Raw genomic sequence first — 13,378 nt, forward strand, 5'->3', positions numbered from 1 at the left:
ACAAAATTCTAAGCATGAAAAGAGTGCATACTGTATCAGTCTACTTACATGAAACTCAAGAAAAGCTAAATATATAGTGATAGAAAGAAGATCAGTTTTTGACAAGAGCCAGGAGTGGGAACTGAAAATTAACTGGGAAGGAGCACAAAGAAACCTTCTGGGGTGATGGAAATGTTCTATATCTTGAATGTAGTGGTGGTTACATAGGTGATATATTCAGCAAAATTCATCTAACTGTACACTTTTAAGTAGGTGCATTTTATTGTACACAAATTATACCTCAAAAAAAGTTGATTTAAAAATATTTTCAAAAAAACTGTAAGTGTGACTAGGGTCAAGAACCTTCCTTCCTTCCATCTATCCATCCATCCTTCCCTCCTCTCTCCATCCATTTAACTAACACCCACAAAGAGCCCACTCAGTCCCAAGCCCTCAGGAAGTTAGTTCCCAATTCAGTGGAAGTGGTCAAAAACTAAACAGCGCCAGTGGATAAAGGAATATACATAGGCCATGTAGAGAAAGTGAATAACTGCCCAGGGGTTCAGGGACAGCTTTAGAGAAGATGATGAATTGCAACATAAAGGATTAGTAAGAGCTCATCTGACATATTTAATGGGTGTGGGAGAGGAAGTTATTCTACGTAGAATTAGGTCAGGTGCAAGGAAAGATGTGAAATTTGATGTGTCTAGAACACAGTTTAAATGCAAAGTAGGGGCAGAAGAAAGTTGAAGCCATGCAACGCACGGCCTTGACTGCCATGCCACGGCAGCTATTTGTATTTTTCTGGGGAGGGCCTGCCTCAGGTTGCTCTGGTCACTTAAGTGAAGTCCCACCGTTTCACATGTGGCTATTTAAATTAATTTAAATATTTAACTATTGAATTGATTAAATTAAAATTTAAAAAATTAAAAATTCAGTTCCTCAATCAGACTAGCCACACTTCAAGTGCTCAATAATTACATATGACTACTGGTTACTGTATTGAACAGCACAAATTATAAAACATTTCCATCATCACAGAAAGTTCTATTGGATAGCACTAGTCAAGACAATTTACTGTGAAAATGTTTCCATTTTGTATATTTATTTTGAAGATAACCTAGAAATAATAATAAAAACAACCGTATTCTGGATCATCTAAGTGTATAAGAGTGTAGGCTCTCAACTTCAGTGCCTATGTTGCATTTGTGCTTATAATTGTGTTAATGCAAAGCAATTATAACAGTAGATCATTTTCTTAGAGTTTTAGGTAATGATGTGCTTCAAATCAATAATATGTCTTCAATTTAGATATTTTAATATAAAAGTACCCAGAGACCAAACTGATGTTTTTACAGAAAATATATTTTCATAACTGCAATTCAAATTTTTGAGACAAATGTTACCCACCAAAAGATAGAAACCACCAAGAACTGTCCCAGTTGGTGCATCACCAGAGAGACTGCCATAACATCACAAGATGACCTATTATGATCTGCCTGATAGCACTATAGTGGACATGGGTTGTTTTTAACATAATTTGCTCCCCCTTTTGGTGGCAACAGTATCCTGAATTTGTATTGGGGAACCACTCTACCCTTTCTGTTAGCCAATACGCATGAGGTAAAGCTAAATTAACCCCTAGGAATACAGTACGAACCCAAGCTAAGCCAGTCAGCACATTCCATCCTCCTGCCCATGGTGCTTGGTTCAGAAATGGGCACAAAATCCAAGTCAAGGCCAAAGAAACTGAATTCTAGGATTTTTCTCTCTTTCTTTTTTTTTTTAACCTACAGAGTATGGGATGAGTTTGCTCTTCCACTATACTGGTATCTGGGATGAAATTATCCTGAATTATAATATTAATAATAAAAATAATAATATTAACAGAAGCTGTCGCTTATATAGCACTTACTATGTGACAGACAGTCTTCTAAGCACCTCATATATATTAATTCACTAATATTCATAATCACCCTATGAAATAGGTAGCCCCATTTCATCCTCATCTTGCAGATGAAGAAAACGAGGTACACAAAGGTTACATAACTTTCCCAAGTCACCCAGGCAGGATATGGAAAGCCAAGATTTGAACCCAGTCTGGCTCCATATCCCATGCTCTATATATTGCCTCCCTGATGCTGCTGGAAGTCTTCATGCAGAGGCAAAGCTGGGCAAAGGAATGGATCCAGATGACATCATTTAAGCCCTGAGTCAGGCCATGCTTATAGGCAACCCTATTCATAGATATTTCAGTTTTGTGCAACAAACAAGTTTCCCCTTTTGCTTATGTCGGATTGACAGGATTTTCAATCTTGTCAAGAGGAAATACTTCTAACTGAAGTAATCACTGAGTGGTCATTCGGAGCATGGCAAATCACATCATCACCATATGTGGAACACTGTAGCTAACTGTTCCTCAATATTATAATGTTGTGGCTTTTTTTTAATTTCTTTTTTTTTTTTTTATTGTTGTAGTTAACTGAAGTTTACATTTCAAGTTAGTCTCCCATACAAAATTTTATACATACATTGTTATGTGACCCTAATTGTTCATCCCATTCTGTGACAGCACACTCCTCCTTTCCGCCCGATTCCCCATGACCAACTCCTAACCCTCTCTGCCTTCCCCTCTCACCTCTGTACAGAAGCAGCCCCTTTGGTCTCTTGTATCTTCTTGACTAAGAGGCACACTCTTCACAAGTATCACTTTATGTCCCACAGTCCAGTCCAATCCCTGTCTGAAGAGTTGGCCTCGGAAATTGTTTTAGTTCTGGGCTGATAAGAGAGTCCAGGGGCCATGCTTTCCGGGGTACCTCCAGTCTCAGTCAGACCATTACGTCTGCTCTTCTTACTAGAATTTGAGTTCTGCACCCCATCTTTCTGTTGCTCCATCAGGGACTCTCTGTTGTGTTCCCTGTCAGGGCGGTCATTGGTAATATGGTTTTTTTAAATGGATAATCATAAAAAGAATCCCTTTTAAGCCATGTTGATATCTGTGTGGTGTTTAGACACAAAGATAATAAGTTTACCTCCATATTTTATCAAGAATCAATTATAAAGGACTAGAAGTAGACTTAATACACAATGTGTTTGAGCTGAGTGAAAGTCATATGACATCATGATGTATTATACAAATCAAAGTTTTACAGTAGCTTATACAGCGAAAAATGGTGGGAGGACTGAGTCATGAGATGGCACCCAGTAGTATAGGCATTGAAAGAGCATGGAGACAATTTAGCTTCAGCAAAAATGTATTAACTTATTGGATTTGAAATTTGTTTTTATTTACTGTAAATTTTGTTGATATTTGTATAAAATTTTATATAGTGACTTAAATCTTGTTTTAAATTTAAATAACATTAAATTAAATATTTAAATAACATTAAAAATAAAAATAATTTAAGTCAGCGCTGCAAATCCAAGATAAATTATTTCCCTTATAAGGAATTTCTACATTCCTCAAGTTTGAGAGTGAACAAGGAGCCAAAAAAGTTTTGAAGCAAAATTATATGGTGAGATTCATCCCCCTCTTCTCTTAAGATCCATATCTTTACCAAAAACTGTCTTTCATAAGAATTATGTCTAATTTCCTATTAGTAGTCAGCAAACATTTATGGCTTGGACCCTGTCCTCTTCATTTTTCCTTACTTCACTGTTTCTAAAATAGAGATTTGCACACAGTGGCATCAATGAGAATTTACTCAGAGAAACACTACCCTGAATAAGGAGTTCCAGAAATGTTCTGATTGTGAGCTTACAAACAACAAAAAATACATATATATAGAAAAATATATAGCTCATGTGGATGATATCATTGTTAAAAAAACAGAGAGAAATTAATTTACAAATGATACATTCAAATCCTGGGCTTTGGAAAAGGAGGGATAATGAAGTTGAGGTTAAAGAAGTGTTAGGGGAAGTAGAATACACTAGCCATTATTCCTGAAGATGAGTACATATCCTCACACCTTACAAATGCGATTGTTTACTATAATCTGGAGTATCGGGTAATGAAGGCATAGGAGAGTGACACACAGATGTAGCAGACAGACAAATGCTAGCCTATAAAACGCAGAGAACAACACACTCCAGCCACTGCTGCCAAGAGAATGTAGTCTCATCCAGCACAAATGGGCCTTTCTGCCTGGTGTGTGGAATAGAAAGAAGGTCACCTTTTTGTTGCTAAAAAGGCCTGAGGCCAGTGGTGCTTCAAGGACCTTTGGTCTGCTGGGAAGATTCCTTGATACAAGCCTGAGCATAGACCCTAGGCATGCAGAAACTCCTTGATCAGCACCCTGTGCTACAATTGGAGGCAGGCAGGAGTCACTCTAGACAGGGTTTCTCAATCTCTGCATCACTGACATTCTAGACAGGACAATTCTTCATTATGTGTGTGTGGTGGAGAGGGGATTTCCTGTGCATTACAGGACGTTTAGCAGCATGCCTGGCCTCTACCCACTACATACCAGTAGCACGTTCCCAGTCATGGCCATCAAAAATGTATTCAGACATTGTTAAATGTCCACTGAGGGGGTGGGGGGCCGGAATCACTCCTAGTTGAGAACCACTGCTCTGGGCACTTACAGGAAGTGAGGCCAAGGACTCTAAAACGGGTCAGTGGACCCTAGTGAGGCTGGATTCTGGACCACTCCAACATTGCTAAGCTGTAGGGAAAGAAAAGGATAAAGGCTAAACCTCAAGGCAGTTTTTTGAGCTCTATAATACGGTCCTGTTATTTAGGCAGATGCCCTACCTACAAAGGGCTTGGCAGCATGGTATCTTCTATCCAGAGTCACTGCAGTCTAAACAAAGTAAGCCAGGATGAGCTGCATCATTCTCTGATAGCAATCCTGTGCCCCTGCAGGAAGATATCATTCAACAGTGAACTATTAGGGCCCCTAATCTCTAAGTAACTAAAAGTTGAAAGTCATGTTCTGCTTTCTCATTCCGAAAGAGAAAATGGGAAGAATCCCTGGGTCAAAATTAGGAAAAAGGCAACAGCAAGTACAGAGAGCTCTGGCTGTTGGAGAGAGGCTACAGAATTTGGCAAGAAGAGCTCAGTAGAGAGGCAAACTCCAAATGACTCACATGCCCAAATCCCAGGAGGACATGCAAATGAGAAACAGTTTTCTACAGTCACGAGTCTCGCATCCCCTGAGCCTTGTCCATGTGGCCTCTAACCAGATCAAAGACCACATGTCTCAGCAAAATGAAGAACAATGCTGCAGAGAATCAGAAAAGGCCAGTCTCTGGAGTGTTCCACAACAAATGGTCCCCCACAAGACAGATGCAGTAAGTGATTCTTTGTAGGCAGCAAGCCTTTTTAAGGAAATAATCTAACTGTAAAAAAAAGTTGAGCACATATTGCCAATATATCTGTCTATAAATTAGGTTCATGAATTGGCATTAGGTAAATTATAAAACATACATAGAAACAAAGAATGAGGTAAAAATAAATACAATATAAACCCAAGCTCTAGTGTTTTTTTCTGGCATGCCAATTGCCTTGTCCATGCTCTTCTAGAGTATGTATACTCCAACTGAAGACCAATGGACTCACAGTATAACTCATCCCACTAACAGGTGACCTAAACTTCACAACTTGGCCCTTGAGGCTGCCTCTGCTGTAGCCCCTAACTTAGCAGTCCTCATCCAGAATCAGGCAGTATCTTGTACTATTCTTTTACTCACCCTGGAACATCATTCTCAGGCTTCTAGGCCTTGGCTATTTTCTCTGCCAGAAAAGCTCTTTTTCTGCATCTTAGCCTGCTAACACCAATCCTTATAACCCAGCTCTACCTCTTTGCTTGTTGAAACTCTTTGGGACCCACTTCAGAACTCTAGCCTCTAAAACTCTCAAAATAACTACTAGCTCTCCCTTTCTTGCTTATTGAGCAGGTTCTTTATACACAGTTCTTTTCTAACATGTATCTTATATTGTTACTATGTAACAACCTGTGATATGCAGACACAACCTAGCTCGCTGAAAGTGAAGACTTCAAGCATTTACTGATGAAGATGAAAGATTGCAGCCTTCAGTATGGATTACACCTCAACACAAAGAAAACAAAAATCCTCACAACTCGACCAATAAGCAACACCATGATAAATGGAGAAAAGGCTGAAATTGTCAAGGATTTCATTTCCCTTGGATCCACAATCAAAACCATGGAAGCAGCAGTCAAGAAATCAAAAGACATATTACATTGGGCAAATCTGCTGCAAAAGACCTTTCTGAAGTGATGATAAGCAAAGATGTCACCTTGAAGACTAAGGTGCACCTGACCCAAGCCATGGTGTTTTCAATCGCCTCCTGTGCATGTGAAAGCCAGACAATGAATAAGGAAGACTGAAGAAGAACTGATGCCTTTGGATTATGGTGCTGGCAAAGAACACTGAATATACCATGGAATGCCAGAAGAATGAACAAATGTGTCTTGGAAGCAGTACAGCCAGAATGCTCCTTAGAAGCAAGGATGGTGAGGCTTCGTCTCACGGACTTCAGACATGTTATCAGGAGAGATCAGTCCCTGGAGAAGGACATCATGCTTCGCAAAGTAGAGGGTCAATGAAAAAAAGGAAAATCTTCAACGAGATAGACTGACACAGTGGCTGCAATTATGGGCTCAAGCATAGCAATGATTGTGAGGATGGGGCAGGACCAGACAGCGTTTCGTTCTGTTGTATGAAGGGCTGCTTTGAGTCAGAAGCAACTCAATGGCACCTCATAACAAGAACAACAACTTCTATTATTATTTAGTCGTATATCTGTCTTCTCCATTAGACTATAAGCTACTTGGTGGTAAGGACCACGTCTTTTTCATCTATGTATCTACCAATGTCTAACACAGGGTTAGATCGTTCTAAGTACTCTGTAAAGTTTATTGAATGAAAAAGAGAACAAATGAATGAATGGACAAATAATTGCAATCTGTGGGTCCTGGATCACCTGTTGCACATTCCATCAGGATCAGCATCACTCTCCCTCATAGACTTCCTATGGAGGTAAAGTGGGGAGCATAAAAAATTTTAAAAACACTTATTATTTATGCATACGAAGCAGCAAACCCCAGAAATTGATGTTCTATTAGTTTCTCAGATAATAAACATAGATTCTGACCTCCATACTATGCTTCAAAGACAGAATGAACTTTTTCCATTTGAAAAAGTTTTTTAATAAAAAATGAGTAAAACCTTCTGTTTTATTCTGAGATAACCACCAAAATAAAGTTATCCAGGACTGCCAAAACCCTGGGCATTTTGGAAGACTGGGTTTTTACTGTAAAATGTAGTAGAAAAAGCACTAGATTTGAAGCTGGAAGATATTGGTTTTATACTACCTGCCACAGACCAGCTTGAGTAAATCACTTAACTATTTTGAACCTCAATTTCCCCTTCTGTAAAATATTTATCCTGTCATTCAACAAACATTTATTATGTACCTATTATGTGCCAGGAGCCCTGGTGGTGCAGTGGTTAAGAGCTACAGTGGCTAACCAAAAAGTCAGCAGTTCAAATCCACCAACCGCTCCTTGAAAACTCTATGGGGCAGTTCTACTCTGTCCGATGGGGTTACTATAAGTCGGAATCAGCTCCACAGCAATGGGTTCAGTTCAATTATTATGTGCCAGGCACTGGGAACAGAGCAGTGATCAAGACAGAGACCCCTACTCCCATGCAGCTTTTGTTGTCGTTAGGTGTCGTGGATTCATTTTTGACTCATGGTGACCCCATGTGACAGAGTAGAACTGCCCCATAGGGTTTGCTAGGCAGTAATCTTTACAAAAGCAGATCACCAGGTCTTTCTCCTGTGGAGCCACTGGATAGGTTCAAACTGCCAACCTTTCTGTCAGCAACCAAGTGTTTAACCATTTGTACCACCAAGGCTCCTTGCCAGTGTAGCTTAGAATCGAGCAATATCTATCTCCCAGAGTTATTAAATTCAATGTGTTCATTTGTTTGAAAGTGCCTAGGGTTTAATAGGAACTCAGTAGTAATTGTTCCTTCATACACACCTTCATTTGATAAGGGGTGGATGTTGAAGACCTGTCAGAATCTGGGTGCGAAGAGATGCAGGCCCACCAGAAGAAAGAAACACGAGCAAAGACACAGAACTATAAAGTGCGGGGCATGCTCAGAGAATAGTGACTCCAGTTTGTCTCAAGTCCAAGGGTCATGTATAGAGACAAGGAGAACATAGTATTGCTGAAACCAAATGATAAAGGGCCTAGAAAGGAGGTGGTCTCAAACTCCAAAATCATTTATTCATTGAAAAAAAAATTTATTGAATATCTACTATTTGTCATCAGGCACTGCAAGAGAGCTATGGATACAACAATAAACAAAACAGAGTCACAGATCCCATGGTGCTTATATTCTGGTGGAGGGAAACAAAGTAAAACACTATAAATAAATCATTATGTGTCAGATAGTGATAAGTACAATGAAGAAAAATAAAACAGGGTAAGAGGATAAAGAATAGAGCTATTTTAGACCAGGTTAGGGAAGGTCTCTCTGATGAGGTGACATTTGAGCAGAAAATGAAGGTGTGAGCCATGTAGATACTTGGGGGAAGAGCATTCCAGACAAAAGCCAAAATTCAAAAACCATTGCCTTCGAGTCGATTCCGACTCAAAGTGACCCTATAAGACAGAGCAGAACTGCCCCATAGGGTTTCCAAGGCGTAATCTTTATGGAAGCAAACTGCTACATCTTTCTCCTGCAGAGCAGCTACAGACCTTTCGGCTGTCAGCCAAGCACTTAACCACTGCACCACCAGGGCTCCTCCAAACAAAGGAAACAGTAAATATCACTCTCTAGCACGTGGGTTACAGCAACAGTCTCCAGGAATGTGCCTAGAGCAACCTTTTCTCTTGCCAGGGAAAGAATAAAAACCAAACTCATTGCCACCGAGTCAATTCCAATTCACGGCAACCCTGCAGGCAGAGTAGAACTGTCCCATAGGGTTTCCAAGGAGTGGCTGTGAACTTCAACTGCTGACCTTTCTGTTAGCAGCCGTAGCTCTTAACCACTGCACCACCGGGTATCCAGATATAGCACAGTGGTTAAGAATGTGGGCTTTGGAGCCAGGTACCTTAATTTGAATTTAGGATCTGCCTCTTACTAGATGCATGACTACAGGCAAGTTACTTTCTGTGCCTCACTCATTTTTGTCACCTATAAAATGGTGAGAATCAGAGTACTCATAAGTTTCCAGTGAAATACGGGAAGCTCCTATCATATGGTAAATGCTGCACAGTAGTAAGAGAACCTAGACTCTGGAATACTGAATGAGCCAGATAATTAGTATTAGATCACACAATGGCAGCACCAAGGACAAAGTTTTGTACATGTACACTGAGCCAGGCCCTGTGCTAAGAGTTAGGATATAGAATCATATAAGATTATGTCCTTAGGAAGTCTGTTGGAATACTCAACAATAAGAAAACAAACAACCCAATTTTTAAAAATGGACAGAAATTTCGAAGACATTCCACCAAAGAAGAGATACAGATGGCAACCCAGCACGTGCAAAGATGCCCAACATTATTAGTCATTAGGCAAATGTAAATAAAACCACAATGAGATACCACTACACTATTAGAATGGGTAAAATTAAAAAGACTGACCACACCAAGTGCTGGCAAGGATATGGAGGAACTGAAAATCTCATACACTGCTAGTGGGAATGTAAAATAGTACAATCTCTTTGAAAAACTGACGATTTTTTAAAAAGTTAAACATACACCTACCATATGACCTAGTCATTCCACCCATAGGTATTTACCCAACAGAAAAGGAAATATAAGTCCATAAAAAGATTTGTACATAAATGTTCATAACAGCTTTATTTGTAACAGCCACAGCCTGTAAATAATTCTAACATCTACCAAAAGGTGAATGCATAAATAAATTGTGGTGTGCTATACAATGGAATACTACTCAGCAATAAAAAGAACTATTAACACATGTAACAACATAAATGAATCTCAAAATAATTATGCTGAGTGAAAGAAGTCAAATTAAAAAAGAGTACATATATGATTCTATTTATATAAAACTCTAGAAAATGCAAACTAATCTATAGTGACAGAAAGCAGATCAGTGGTTGCCTGGGCCTGGGATAGGGGTGTGGAGGAGGGCTGGAGGAAGAGATTACAAAGGGGCATAAGAAAACTTTTAGGGATGATGGATATATTCACTATCTGGATTGTGGGGATGGTTTCACAAGTATACACACATGTCAAAACTTATCAAATTGCACACTTCAATATTTACAGTGTATTGCATGTCAATTATAACTCAATAAGGCACTTTTTTAAAATGATGATGAAGTTGAGTTTCATAAGATAGTGTCAGAGAGGATGCACATAACATATATTAAAGAGTAGAGTCCTCAGGACTTGGTAACAGAAATAAGGTGAGAGACGTTCAGTTTCCTCATTCATTAAATGTGTATACAAGTAAGACCCTTTATCTCAAGTGGCTATTTAAAATAAATTTTAAAATGACTGTGATAAATGTTAAATCACTGCAAAGATGCTAGTTGTTTTCTGTTATCAGAAAAAAAAAAAGTTACCTGAAAGAATGTAAGGGAAAGACAAAGCCAATTTTATGTTTCCGCCAAGAAATGTAGCAGGAAGCAACTAACGGCTGAGGTATTTAACTAAATGACTTGAAGGTTCACTTAACAAAATTAAATAGCAAATTAGGGGGCCCTGAGTTTCTGCTGAACGAGCCCTCGTGACTCAGTAGTTAAACGCTTGGCTGCTAACCACAGGGTCAGCGGTTAGAACCCACCAGTCGCTCTATAGGAGAAAGAGGTGTAGTCTGCTTCTGTAAAGATTGACAGCCTTGGAAACCCTATGGGGTAGTTCTAGTCTATAGACTCTATCCTATAGAGTCAATATGATTCAGAATCAACTAGATGGCAACAGGGTTGGTTTTTTTGGGGTTTTTTATTTATTTATTTATTTATTTATTTATTGTACTTCAGGTGAAGGTTTACAGAACAAACAGTTTCTCATGAAACAGTAGTTCACATATTGTTTTATGACATTGGTTACAATCCCACGACACATCAACCCTCTCCCTTCTCAACCTTTTTTTTTTTTGGTGAAAATATACATAGCCAAAGATACACTATTTCAAAAATTTCTACATGCACAGTTCAGTGACATTGACTACGCTCTTCCAATTGTGCTGCTATTCTCGTTTTTTTTTGTTTTTATTTGTTTGTTTTGGTGAGTTTCTGTTAAGGGTGATAGAAAATGGAAATGGATAGTGGTGATGGCTGCGTAACACTATGAACGTAATTAATGTCACTGAATTGTACATATAAAAAATTTTGAAATGCTAATGTTTTGTTATATATATACTTACCACAATTTTTTTATTGTACTTTAGATGAAGGTTTACAGAATAAACTACCTCTTCATTAAACAGTTAGTACACATATTGATTTCTGACATTGGTTAACAACCCCATGACATGTCAACACTCTCCCTTCTCAACCTTGGGTTCCCGATTACCAGCTTTCCTGTACCCTCCTGCCTTCTAGTCCTTGCCCCTGGGCTGGTGTGCCCCTTTAGTCTCGTTTTGTTTTATGGGTCTGTCTAATCTTTGGCTGAAGGGTGAACCTCAGGAGTGACTTCATTACTGAGCTAAAAGGCTGTCCGGGAGCCATACTGTCAAAGTTTCTCCAGCCTCTGTCAGGCCAGTAAGTCTGGTCATTTTTTTGTGAGTTAAGAGTTTTGTTCTACATTTTTCTCCAGCTCTGTCCAGGATCCTCTATTGTGATCCCTGTCAGAGCAGTCAGTGGTGGTAGCCAGGCACCATCGCGTTGTACTGGACTCAGTCTGGTGGATGCCGTGGTAGTTGTGGTCCATTAGTCCTTTGGACTAATCTTTCCCTGGTATCTTTAGTTTTCTTTATTCTCCCTTGCTTCCGAAGGGGTGAGACCAGTGGAGTATCTTAGATGGCTGCTCACAGGCTTTTAAGATCCCAGACGCTACTCACCAAAGTAGAATGTAGAACATTTTCTCTATAAACTATGTTATGTCAATTGAGCTAGATGTTCCTCAAGACCATAGTCACCACAGCCCTCAGCCCAGCAATTCAGTCCCTCAGGGAGTTTGGATGTGTCCATGGAACTTCCATAACCTTGCCTTGTACAAGTTGTGCTGGTTTCCCCAGCATTGTGTACTGTCTTACCTTTCACCAAAGTTACCACTCATCTATTATCTTATTTAGTGTTTTCCCATCCCTATCTCTTCCCTCCCTTGTAACCATCAAAGATTGTTTCTTTTTGTGTGTAAACCTTCTCATGAGTTTTTACAGTAATGGTCTCATACAATATTTGTCCTTTTGTGATTGGCTTATTTCACTTAGCATAATGCCCTCCAGATTCATCCATGTTATGAGATGCTTCACAGATTCATTACTGTTCTTTATCATTGCATAATACTCCATTGTGTGTATGTACCATAGTTTGTTTATCCATTCATCTGCTGATGGGCATGTAAGTTGTTTCCATCTTTTTGCTATTGTGCACAATGCTGCAATGAACATGGGTGTGCATATGTCTATTCATGTGATGACTCTTATTTCTCTAGGAAATATTATTATTATTATTATAATTATTATATAAATATTATTATAAATATTATTCCTAGGAGTGGGATTGCTGGATCATATGGTATTTCTATTTCTAGCTATCTAAGGAAGTACCATATCATTTTCAAAAACGGTTGTATCATTTTGCTTTTGCACCGGCAGTGCATAAGAGTTCCAATCTCCCTGCAGCCTCTCCAATATTTGTTATTTTCTTTTTTTTGGTTTGTGCCAGTAATGCCAGGGTAAGATGGTATCTCATTTGGGTTTTGATTTGCATTTCTCTAATGGCTAGTGATCATAAGCATTTCCTCAGGTGTCTGTTAGTGGCTTTAATATCTTCTTTGGTGAAGTGTCTGCTCATTTCCTTTGTCCATTTTTCAATTGGATTATTTGTCTTTTTGTTGTAGAGGTGTTGGATCTTCCTGTAGATTTTAGAGATTAGACCTTTGTCTGATCTGTAATAGCCAAAATTTTTTTCCCAGTCTGTAGGTTCTCTTTCTACTCTTTTGGTGAAGTCTTTTGATGAACGTAAGTGTCTAATTTTTAGGAGATCGTAGTTATCTAGTTATCTTCTGGAGTTTGTGTGTTGTTGGTTATGGTTTGTAGCCTATTAATGCCATGTATTAAGGCCTCTAGCATTGATCCTACTTTTTCTTCTATGAACTTTTATAGTTTTTGGCTTTATATTCAGGTCTTTGATCTATTTTGAATTAGTTTTTCTGTGTGGTGTAAGGTATGGGTCCTTTTTCATTTTTTTGCAGATGGACATCCAGTTTTATCA

General features: G+C 38.9%; 1 protein-coding gene across 3 annotated transcripts in view; it reads right to left on the minus strand.

The window, feature by feature from the left end:
* The window catches only part of STIM1 (stromal interaction molecule 1), a 198,822-nt gene that overhangs the window by 40,468 nt on the left and 144,976 nt on the right, over positions 1–13,378 (minus strand). The gene's annotated exons all lie outside the window — the stretch shown is intronic.

This window comes from Trichechus manatus, unplaced genomic scaffold (genome assembly GCF_000243295.1).
Source record: "Trichechus manatus latirostris isolate Lorelei unplaced genomic scaffold, TriManLat1.0 scaffold00088, whole genome shotgun sequence".
NCBI lineage: Eukaryota > Metazoa > Chordata > Mammalia > Sirenia > Trichechidae > Trichechus > Trichechus manatus.